This window comes from Notamacropus eugenii, chromosome 2, assembly GCF_028372415.1.
Source record: "Notamacropus eugenii isolate mMacEug1 chromosome 2, mMacEug1.pri_v2, whole genome shotgun sequence".
NCBI classification, from domain to species: domain Eukaryota; kingdom Metazoa; phylum Chordata; class Mammalia; order Diprotodontia; family Macropodidae; genus Notamacropus; species Notamacropus eugenii.
Window position 1 is genome coordinate 2,107,590 of NC_092873.1, and position 12,710 is coordinate 2,120,299.

General features: G+C 37.1%; 1 pseudogene; it reads right to left on the reverse strand.

The window, feature by feature from the left end:
- Nucleotides 1–1,326: 1,326 nt before the first annotated feature.
- On the reverse strand, nucleotides 1,327–2,358 carry LOC140523285 (olfactory receptor 5AK2-like; annotated as a pseudogene).
- Between the last annotated feature and the right edge of the window lie 10,352 nt (nucleotides 2,359–12,710).

Genomic DNA, 12,710 nt, shown 5'->3' on the forward strand with positions numbered 1-12,710 from the left:
CAAAGTATAATAGAGTATCTCTTAACAGACAGATCTTGGGAAAAGAAATGGAGGAAAGAGCAGAGCTTTTCTTCCCTCCAATCCTGAGGAGACAAATGTTTCTGGAGGAGTCAGACCAAGTCTTTTGTTCCAAGATGATCCTTTGCAGGGCCTCCCTTGTCTATCACAGCTCAGTCCTACCTTCTCTTTCTCCTTTCTTCAGATGCCCTCTGTCTTTCTCAGAGCTTGATGGCTGTACTTGTTCACCTTCATTATCAGAATCTCAAAAACTGTCTCCTCAGCTCTGAACTGGCTACTGCTTTTGGACAAGATCTATGGGGACTGATCAAGTCTCTTACCCAATGAGAAAGGATTTCCCGTTGCCCATAATTGAAATGTTTTGATTAATTCAAAGAGGTGTCACAACTTATTACATCTTGTGGACAATCAAAATGCATCACTTTGTAAATATGTCAAGGCTTAGCACATTTTCTCTTACTTTAAATTGAGTGCCGGGTGGTGGTAACAATTTAATTCCTCATTGAACCCTCACAATTTATGTCTTTGGGTGGATGATGCAACTCCCTATATACAATGAATGTCCGACATTGCCAGCATTCTGGCGTTGTACAGTCTTCCATTTTCCTAGGACCTTGACAGTCACTGTCTGTGGTGCCACAAGTTAGCTTCATTGCCTTGGATTAGTCACTTCCTCTCTTTGGAACTAAGTTTTATCTCTGTAAAATGAGATAATCACTAAGATCCATGATGGATTTAACCGTCTATGACCTCACAGAAACATTTTATTTTTACTGATATTTCATTTTTCAGTTTCCTTACCTATAAAGTGGAAAAAATAATATTATATTGCCTACATAATAAGGTTATTCAGAAGATCTAAATCAATCATGTAAGAGCTTTCAGGCCATAGTGGAGAGTGAGGAAGATTTGCATTAAATTCTTGTCTTTGACACATTTCAGTTGTATGACCATGGACAAGCCATTAAACCCCTCAGTGTTCCCCAGAAATTCTCTGTCATACGTCAGACATGTCACAAGTTGACCTTCTGCATCAGAGGAGGTCACTGGAGACAGTTTCTCCTGTGGGAGTTTTCTACATTGATATATTCAGTGTCCTGAATCCCCAATGCCTTTCAAAATGTGAAATCATTTTAGTGACAGATAAAAGAAATCGAGAACTACTACTATCACCATTATACCCATCAATAAAGTTATTAATTATTTTAATTATATTAAGAATTTTGATAATTCTTTGGTCACTTTAATAGGCTATTAGGAAGTTGATTCTGTATAAATCTTCACAACTTTTGCCCCTAATTTGTCACATTTCCCCAAGTTGACGTGTTGCCTGTCTATTAAAAAAATGAGGGAGGGTAGTCTTTGCATAGATGATTTTATGAACTAAGCCATTGGAATAGAAGACCAGAATCATGAGCAGCTCTTCCGCAGGATTTTTGTGGCCTCTTTGACAGCCTTGTTTCTTAAGCTGTAGATTAGGGGGTTCAGCAAGGGAATGATGACCCCATAAAATAGAGAAGCTACTTTATTATTCTCCTGGGACTCACTGGAAGAAGGTTGTAAATACATGTAGAGAAGAGTCCCATATAAAATGGTGACAGCTGTCAGGTGTGAGGCACAGGTAGAGAAGGCCTTGTATCTCCCTGTGGCAGAGTGCATCTTCAAGATGGCAGACAGCATGTGCATGTAGGAGAAGAAAACAACCATCATAGTGGTTGACAGGGTGAGACCTGCAATGAAAATTAACATCATGATATTCATATCAACACTGGAACAGGAAAGGGCAAGGATTGGTGGAGCATCACAGAAAAAATGATTGATTATGTTGGAGTTACAGAAGGATAGAGAAAAGAGAAAGATAATTTGGATAGATGCAGTCACAGAACCCATGAAATAGGATCCAGACACCAACTGGATGCAGGCTCTTCAGGACATGATCATTGAATAGCGCAGAGGTTTACAGATGGCTACATACCGATCTATGGCCATGGCAGCAAGAAGGTAACATTCAGTGACAGCAAAAGTTCCATAAACCTCTAATTGTAACACACATCCTGAAAAAGAGATAGATTTGTTGGATATCAGGAAGTTCAGTAACATCTTGGGAATGAGAACTGAGGTGTAACACAGGTCAATGAAGGACAAATGTTGCAGGAAAAAATACATAGGAGTAAGAAGACGCAAATCAGTGTGGATGAAAAGGATCATGCCAGCATTGCCCACTACAGATGTTACATAGACAATGAGAAAAATGAATAAAAGGGCCTACTGCACCTCTTGCTGAACCAAAAATCCCAGGAGAATGAATTCAGTCACTATGGTGCCGTTTCTTTGTGTCATGGCTAGCATGAGATCTGCAGATGATAGAGACAAAGGGAAAGACCAAGATTAAGATTATAGGCACCCCAACTGGGAGTGGAAATAGCTTTTAGTTTCCTGCTATGATCATTTATTTTTAATTTTTAAATTTTTTTATTGATATTTCATTTTTACACTAATTTCATTTATGAATATATCCCTCAATCCCTCCCCCGACCAATGAGCATTTTCTTGTAACAAAGATAAATAAAGGAGGGGAGAAGAAGGAAGGACGATGGGAATCAACATTTATATAGTGTTGATTATGTGACAGACACTGGGCTAAGGACTTCACAAATATGAGAAAAGAGGAGATAATGGAGAGTGGTTATATTCACCAAGTCTCAAAAGCTTTGTGAAGTAGGCAGTTGTGAAAGCAGGAAGTCATATCCAAGCACATTTCTCCCTAAGTGGATCAGGAGGCAAGGCAAGGTTCCATCTGCCCTCTGTTCTAGTCAGTCTGGGGAAGCCAAGTCCTTCCCTTGTGATCATATCAACCATTCCCCATTATTCCTCCCTCTCTGTCCCCTCTCAGCAGACTCTAACACTTCTGACATTCCAGTCCTCACACAGATCCCAACAAGTTAATCCTTCACCCCCTCTTTCAGGCTGGGAACCCTCTACTCCCCAGCATTGCCTGCAGCTGGAATGGGGCCACACCTATGTGAGAGACAGCAAAGAGTAAAGTTTCCACAGAGTTACTAGTTGCTGAAGTTACTAAAATAAGTCAGATAAGAAGGCAATTAGACAAGTGGGCCCAACCAATCAGGAAACAGTTAGTGGCCTTCAGAAAACAACAAAGTTTTTGATAGGGGGGATTCAAGCCTGGAACCAGCCTGAACTGGTTGAGGAAAATGCAGGAGAACAAGTGGGAGAAAGCTTTTCTTTACTGTTCTTGCTTAATGAATCTTATGCATGTAAGCAGATGCACCCCACATAAAATTACCCCTCCATTTTCTGATCATGGGACCTATTTTGAAGCATATTTGGGTGGAGGAACACCAAGGACGGTTATGTAATAGGCGTGGCAAAAGATTGTGACCCAAAAGAAAATGGGCCAATCCATCCTCTTATGGGAGGTTCTGACTTGAACTAACATAAGAATGTTCTTGCTTCTATATCCAGCTCTCCCTCCTTCTGTATAGGGGTGGAGTCTGCTTTTGGCCAAGGCATTCAATTCCTCTGAAATCTGATGTAATAAATTTTCCTTGATGTCTTTTATTGTCAAGCGTGTTTCTAACACCTATAAAGTGAAAAAGTCAGACTGACAGATCCTTAAGACCTCTCCAAATTCTAAATTCCACTGTCATGTGCAAATCTTTATGAAAAATTTGTTTCTAATTAATAAGTATTTATTTTCCTTTTCTCCCATACTACTTCTAAGTTAAAAGAAAAAAAAAAGACAAGCCTCTTTCAACAAATTTTTCAGTCACGTCTGACTTCGTGACCTCCTTTTGGAGTTTTCTTGGCAGAGATATTGGAGAGGTTTACCACTTCCTTCTCCAGATCATTTTACAGATCAGGAAACTGAGGTAAACGGGACTTGTCCAGTGTCACATGGTTAGTGTGTTAGGCTAGATTTGAACTCAGGAAGATGAAGTTCTATGACTTCAGGCTTAGTGCTCTATCCAATCTATCTCCTTGCTACTCCAGATCCAGAAATTATTTTTTTTGCAAGCATACCCAAAAAATGTACATTACAATTAGATTTACCCACTTCACTGTAGTCCCTCAAAGAAGCAGCGTACTTATTTCAATCATGGATCATTTGTTCAGGATGTGTATGCTTTCCTAGATCAGTATTATCTGTAGAATCTCTGTACCATTAAATGGTAAAAAAAATTTCCCTTTCCCCCTTGAAGGTTTAACTTTTAGAATGAAGAAGTCAGTTGGAGCCATTTAGGGAGGGGTGGGTAGATCATGGTGGATAAGGCCTTTCTGAGTAAGAAGCAAGGTATCTCTGGAAATCAATGAGGAGATTTCCCTGGACCTGGCAACCTGGCTTGGAAGGCTATTCCCTGGGAAGAGGCCCAGCATTTAGGTTCTGAGCAATGGCAGCAAGGGATGGGGGGAGGGCTTGGCTGAAAAGAGTACAGGTCCCTGAAGGCAGCTCTGGATGGGTCAGAGCCCTCACTCACTGTATCTTTTCCTTTCTAGTTTCATAATAGAAAATACAACTCAGTCCCCTTACTACACTGATTCTCTCTCCTCATAAGGGAAAATGCCCCCAGTCTCTAAAACCAGTAGCTCCTTCTGATGCTTCTCAGTAAAGGATTAATCAAGTCTGATTGATTGAGCAGGAAAGGACTTTGTGATTTCATGAGGCTAGGGGAAGCCCAGGTGAAAAGCCTAGAATGCAGATCTGTACTTTGTCTGCAATAAGGAATCTTGCAGAGTTGCAGGGAGACGGTAAGGTGGCTTGTCCAAGGTCACTTTGCCAGTACGTGTCAGAGGTAGGACTTGAACCCAAGTTGTCCAGATCCCCACGCCTGCTCTCCATCTGCCATGGTAGCTCTGAATATATGGAGGTAATAAGTTTGGAAGGGTCATTTGTATTCAGAGAAGCACAGAATTTCAGAGCTGACAGAGTCTAAGGAAGCCAAGTCTAAAGGTCAGAGCTGGCAGGGCTGAAAGTAATTTCTCCCTCTTCATATTTTTCTAGACTACTTTAGCTAAAACTCCCACTTGCTTTTTCTTATTCACAACTTTCCATCACTAATCAGTGCGAAGCACATAGTAGGTGTTTAATAAATATTTATTGACTTTATATCTGAACCTGAATAAAGACACTAACACTTAGCATCATGACTTGCATACAATAATCCATAGGATTTAGAGCCCAGAAGTCCTCAAGAGTTCTTTAGAGTAGTCCCTGATGTTGCTTAATGAATATTTCTATTTTGACTTATTAATTATAACAATTATATAGTGCTTTATCTCATTATAAAATGAGATATTTGTAAAGGGCTTAGCACAGTGCCTGGTACATAGTAGGTGTTTTATACATTCTTATTTACTTCCTCCTTTTTTTTATCATATGATTTGAAAAGTGCTTCTCAACAATCTTGGGAGGTGGGTGCTATTGCTTTATCTCCATTTTACAAATAAGGAAACTGAGGCTGGTAGAGATTAAGTGATTTGCTCAGGGTTGCACTGTTAGGTAGTTCAGTGCATAGAGTTCTAGATATGAGTTCAATTGACCTTACACCCTTACTAGCAGCATAATGTCAAATTTGAACTTGATTCTTCTTGAGTTCAGGTCTAGAACTCTATGCATTGAGCCACCAGTCTCAGTTCCTTTCCTGCAAAATTGATAGAATGGACTAGAAGCCCTACAGGGACACTTTAGTTGTTGATTCTAAGAGCTCTGACTCCGAGAGGTGATATGTCCATTTCCCAGCATGTCAATTGGTAACTCAAGAATTTTGGCAGTCTTACTCATTTACCCCTCAGCAAGGTCTCCTACTGTCTTTTCACTCTGCCTTTACTAGAGGTGAAAGGATTCTGCTCAGCCTCAGAACAAGCTCTTCTGTCTTTTTGATCCTGCTCCAACCTCCATGTTTTTCTCTTCTAAGATATTAAACATCCACACTTCACTGGAAACAACGGGAAAATGTCTTCGTGGCAGAAGAATTAATCTTACTTTGGCATTCCCTGCTTCCACCAGGTCTGGTCTGACTGCCATCCTAAGATGACATCTCTTCAGGTCCTCCAAACCCCTCAAACATAAACCAAGCTGAAGACACTGAGACCTGCTCTCCTGAGCATTTTTGGTCCCAAGGGATGAAGAAAGCTCCAGTGAAAGTCATCATTAGTTACTTTCCTAAGGACTTGGAGCTGAACTTCCCAGAAGAGTCATTGCTGTTTTCAAATTACTTAAGAATTCTACAGGAATAATAATCATATTTGCAGATCACATTCACATGGTTTTAATGTTTACTAAATATATTCCTCATTACAACCTTCTAAGGTAGTGCCAATAATGTCATTTTCATTTTACAGATAGATCAACTGAGATTTATTAAAAAAATATTTATTTGTTATCAACTGAGCCACCAATGGTCACATAAGTAGTAATCAATCAATCAAAAACATTTAATAAGTGTCTATGGTGTTTTGGGAAATATGATAGCAACTGCTTCAGGTTTGGGGAACCCTGAGGCCTCAAGGACACTGGGTCTGAGGATTCAAACTTCAGTCATGTTTTTTATAAATTCACATATTTTATAAATATCAAGTCCTTTTGAAAAAAAAAATCTTTTTTTTAGTGAATGTAGCCACATAAGAAACGAAGACATATCAATATAAAAAAGAACGCATAAGCTAATTGTATATGAACTCATTTCTCTGAATCCTTAATATACAATGTTTGTGGATGATGTGATTATTTTCTATAACATTCACATGTCACAGTTTGGTCAGTCATCATCCAGATGAATCAGGTCATCCACTTAGCTTCCAGTTTCGGTTTTTTTTTTTTTTTTTGGTTACACATGGATCCTTTTCCTGTCTCTTTGTCTTGTTTGCGGAATATACCTTAGTGATATTTCTCAGGTAATGGGTGTGTACAATTTAACCACAGTTTAGTTACAGTTAATGCCTCCAATCGCCCTCCAGAGTGGTTGGACCAATTCACCAACACTGAATGTCTTTGAAGTGTGTCTATTTTCCTATAGCGCCTTCACATATTGTCTGTTTCACTTTTTGTCATCTTTGCTAATCTGAGTGGTTTGAGATAGAACCTCAGACTTGCTTTAATTTCCCTTCTCATTACTAATCATTTAGACTTTTTAATAGGATGATATCTTCATTGGAATGTTACTTTTTCATTTCCTGTGAACACATTTCTTGGAGAACGGCTTTGTTCTTATGCATTTATATCAATACTCTTAACATCTTGAATATCCAAGTTTATCAAAGATTTTTTCCTAGTTGTTTCCCTTCTAATTCCACCTGTATTGACTTTATTTCCTCACAATCTTTTCAGTTTAATTCCATCAAAACTGTCTATTTTGTCTTCCTTTTTTAATCTTTCTGGTTTAGATAAGGATCTTCTCCCATCATACTTGTGAGACATTTCCTACTTTTCAACTCTAATTTTATTATTATTATGTCTTAATTAACATTAATATCCAGCCTATCCATGCATTTGGAACTTATTTTGATATATGATATAAGATCATGGCCTAAACTTAATTTCTGCCAGACCACTTTCCAATTTTCCAAGTAGTTTTTTTTTTAATAATCTTCTCACTGGAATAAACTGATATCCCTGAATTTATTATCCATTAGCCTTCCACCTTATTAAATAGTGTGAGAATAGAATTAATCAATTCAAGTTCTGAACCTTATTAAAGTCCAAAAATTATATTAAATGTTCTCATTTCAGCATTTTTGTCAAAGGCAAGTCAAAGACTTTGCTTGTATACCAAGAAAGGTGTGGGAAAACTCTAAATAACCAGTCTTGCTCAAAGTCCTGGCAAAGGGTTCAGTTAGGGAAGGAGCTGTTTTTCATGCAGGGTCTGGCCCAGAGTTTTGGGGAAGCTGTCTACATCTGATGTCATCTTTTTCATGCCCTTTCAAAACAAGAGGACAAGGTCTCCTATGGGTTCAGATGTCCACTCATGAACCGGGGCAATGTATATCACAGATTGATCCAAGAATCTATACAGAAAGACCTGACAGGGGCTCCCAGAAAACACATGATTTGATAAATGAGAGAAAACAGTATAACATAGTCAACATGGCTTAAAGGCACATAGAAATAGTTCAATTTCCCAGCCATGCAGGGCTAGATTCAAATAACACAATGAAATTTTTCTCACAGTTCACAAAATTGCATTATTATATTAAATTAGGTACAGATTCAAACTTAGATGCCTCGGGATAGACTAATTTTGAGAAGGGAGACTTACATGTCACCAAGACAAAAAAGAAAACTTAAATATGAGCTATACAAATCAGTGCTAACTAAACAATTACCAATGTTAACTACCAGTAAGTTCCTGGCATCCCAGTAATCCATTCTTAATGTCCATTTAAACATCACTTTTGAATCACAGATGTCTCATGTAGTTATCTGATGCCTAGGTATCCTTTCTTTGACAACAGGTTTTTTCCTTGGGGCAGTTCTAAAAGGAAATTCTGCTTCTCTGGTTCAGATCTAAGAGCTCCCAGATAATTCTGACAATATAAATTAGTACGATCTCCTAAATTTTTTTCTTTCTTTTTTTGAAACTTCATAGAATTTCAGTTTGTATATCATTTGCTGTTCTATCTTTACCTAAATCCTGTACCTGGTATAAGAATCTTTTAAAATGTGAGGGTCTAATCATAAAATGAACTCATCTGCCTTTTAAAATTATTGGACAGTACTTCAACAAAGAATAAATAATTTCACTTGTTTTTATTACTATCTTATACAATTTTTGTGCAAAAATCCAAATTGAGAACTTATTATCAAAACATGATAAATTCTAGAAGCCAATCATATACATACATACATACATACATATATATATATATATATATATATATAATTCTTAGAGAAATCAGTCTGATTCTGTTGCTTTTCCTCAAAGTTTGCTATTCTTTTTAATTAGACATCTATTGCCTTACATCTTTGTCTTATTATCTGGTCTAATCATTTCCTCCTTTGGAGAATGTTATCCCTGTATTATATTTATTTATTTGGCCATGAATATAGGTTAAAGTTGTAAGCTATTCATTCCTGCATCTTATTATAGTTACTCAGAGATGTTCCAATTTCCATCTATTATTTAATATACTTAGTACTGTACTTATAAAACTTTTTTATTATAGAGATTTGCTATAAAAGCAAAAGAGGGACAGTGTCATATCTTAACAGAAGGAAAGAACTTTCTTAGCTCTGTTTGATTCAGGAATAAGTTAGTATCTGACAGCTAATTGTGGTTACTAGGTGTGAAAGCAGGGCTTAGGAACAAACAAGTGGGGAATTTTCTTTATCAGAAAGGAATTAGCACATTTGGGAAATAGAGTTAGGAAGATCTTACTAAGGCTGTGTCCAAGGTTGTCTTCAAACCTTTCCAGGCATCCACCACTCTAAGCCTGCAGCATATATCAATTGGCTTTATGAGAACTCAGACAACTATTCCTGCAATCAGAGTTAAAACAATATCAAATTGCAGTCCCAGTCTTAAAATAGCAAATAAATATTGACTGGTGTCCTTCAGATAGGGCCATCTCAAATTTGATTGAGCTATGAATTATCAAATCAATTTACATGATTTTTCCTGTCTTCTTAAAATACTTCCTCACACTCTCCAAACACTTAAGCAATCTAAAACTGATCCAAAAGTATCCTGAACAACTATCTACGGACAAGAGGGGTTTAGATAACCCACATTGGTCCCCAAACCTTATCTGCCTTCTATATTTTAAATCAAAACTTCATCTTTCCAAATCTCTCAATCCTATTCTTCAGATTATCTAGCTTTCATTTACATTTTAACCACAAAACAAGATAGCTCATAAGTTATTACTTTTACTCACATAATTTGAACAAAGCAAAGAGGTTAATGGCTAACCTTATAGATTGATAGAATTATGTCTTTGTTTTCCAAGATTGTAATTCTTCCCTAACTATTCTCACTCTGGAAAAATAAGAAACTTCAGGAATTAAATCTTTTACATATAATAACTTCAAACACAAATTTTAACTTTTGCTTAGGCCATGGAATGACTACAAATTGAGATCAAAACAGCAAGATCTCTTCTGCTTTATAGCCTAATTTAACAATAAATTATTTTGAAAATTTAGTAAGCCTTCAAAAAAAATCACACAAGATTTTTCAAAACATTTCTTCTAAAACTATTTCCTTTTCTTTAAGAAACAGTTTAAACTTTATTCTTATGTTCACCAAACTTTTATGAAGAAAATTAGTTGGAAATTTTTAAAATGATAGATATCTCTTTCTTCCTCCTTAAACCAAAAGTAAACCTTAAAATTGGGATTCATTAAACCATATTGGTGTAAAGTAACACAAATTCAGAAAGTATCATAAGAAAACGAAAGTCTTAGTTATTACAGAATTCCTAGATTTCACAAAGTTTCTTAGTCAAAAAGGTATTTGTAATGGAAAGGAGAATTAGTTTCTCTAAATCAAGAACAACATTTCCCATTAATTTAGCCTTATCACAATAACAAATTTCCTTAAATACATCACTAGGAATTAAGTATATTCTGGCATTTCACATAGATAATCCATAAACCTTCAAATTAACATATATAAATATATCTTTTTGATGAAACAGACTTGAAAATCATGCCCCTATTTTTCAAAGGGATTCTTACTTGCTCAATAAGAAGAGTTTCTACAACACAGAAACTTTGGCATAGAGTTTTAGAAGAACATTCGGTCAATGCATTTCCAGATCGCTTTGCATAACAGGTGGAAACTATAACTTTAAATCACTCTACATTTTCATAATAGTCAAGATTTCAAATGGAAAAATCTGCTATCACAGTAAATATCAAATTATCTAATTTCATCATGTCCTTACAAAAGCCCAATTCATATGCAACAAGAACCAAATTAAAATTGCTTTGACAACATTTCTACTTCACAATAGTCTCTCACATTTCACAATCTAAGAGAAATTCAGAAATACAATACAATTTTAGAAATAACATAACAATAAATTCAGGTGATATCATTTGAATTTCCAGAAATTATTGATCTTATTACTTTGATAATTAAAACCACTTCAAAGTTAACAATTACATTAGAGACAGATGCAAGACACATGCCAATCATTATGTTAAACATTTTACAATCATTATATCATTTTGATCCCATAACAATTACCATAATTATTTTGCCCTTTTACAAATCATGAAATGAGTCAAATAGAGATAAAATACATTTTTGCAATTGGAACAGAGAAGTGTGAAGTTTACCAAGAGCAGAGAGACTGGTGTCCCAGTGGTGATAATTCTTGAAGGCAGGGCTTAGTGAATGGTCACCATAGACCTGAGTCATCCACCTGTCCCTTCCCTCACAGCTGCAAAATTAGTAAGCATGGGGTGGTTTCAGCTGCTGGGACAGGATGGGGAGAATGTGTAGGACCTAGGTGACATTTCCAAGCTTTACCTAGAAGAGAGGGCTACAAGGTGCCCAAGGGCACAGGACTGTTAAAATCACTGCCAGTCTGCTAATTGCTGCCCCTACACTTCTGCATTCTCTTCTCTATAATTTGATCTGGGATGAGAAGGGTTAACATGAACCTTTGTGACTTAAAAATCCCCATTCTGAGATACTCTCCTAACTTTGGGAGTGGGGAATGCTAAGTGATCAGGACTGGGAGGGGGTGTTTTAGCAAGGTGAGTTTCTGGAACTACCCAGAGTCTTAAGAATTCTTTCCCAGTAGTTTCAAATGATGTTTCCAAACTTTTTAATGATTAATCTCACAACTTACAAAATCTGCTAAAATGATTTGAACTAAGATGATTTAACTCTTCATTGTAATTACAGGTTGGCAAGACCGGAACAGCAAGGAAAAAGTCTTAAAGTTTTGGTTATCTCCCAGGCTTAAAAGTGTCTGACTGCCTGCATTTTAAAACTTAAAAGACAACAGATTCATTCACAGCACATGTGATCCAGACAGAGACATACACTGACAGACAAATTAACAATTAACTACAGAGAGAGAGAGAGAATCAGAAGCTTGTTAGGAATCCCCATCATGAATTGGATATTATAATTCCGAGGAAAAGGGGTTGCAAGGATTTAAGACCTGACAAAATAAGGGTTGGAGGGGTGGGGAGCCTTGGTGCCCCTGAAGTTTCTGACTTTTCATAACTTTGAGAAGGGTCCTACATTCAGATTTCCAATGCCTTGGTTTCTTACAATAGTGACAAATACCAAGTTTGTGGTCCCTTAGCATGTTAGGGGAGGGGAGTGGATTTGGAATGAGAGCTGTTTGCAACTCCCTTTTGGCTTTAAAGTCCTCAGCCTGTGTTTCTAGTGTTTTGGCAATGATATGCAGCTCTGCTACAATCTGTAGGAAATCCTTAAGCGAAAGGGGAGAGGGAGGAAATGGAGGGCTGTCGGAGGCCTATGAGGTAAAGGTGAAGGTGGAGTGGTAGTAGCATTAAATCATCTTCTGGACATCTTAACTGTTCCAGGGTATTAACTAGGCCACAAGTAGATATTATGGAGGGAGGGACAGGCTTGCCGCTACCATGTGATTGTTTTGTGTTTTCACCTATTTTATCCCAGTTTTCAGGGTCAATGGTTCCTTCCTTTGGGATCTACCATTTCTTCAATTGTATTTTCCTATAGCTTAGCCCT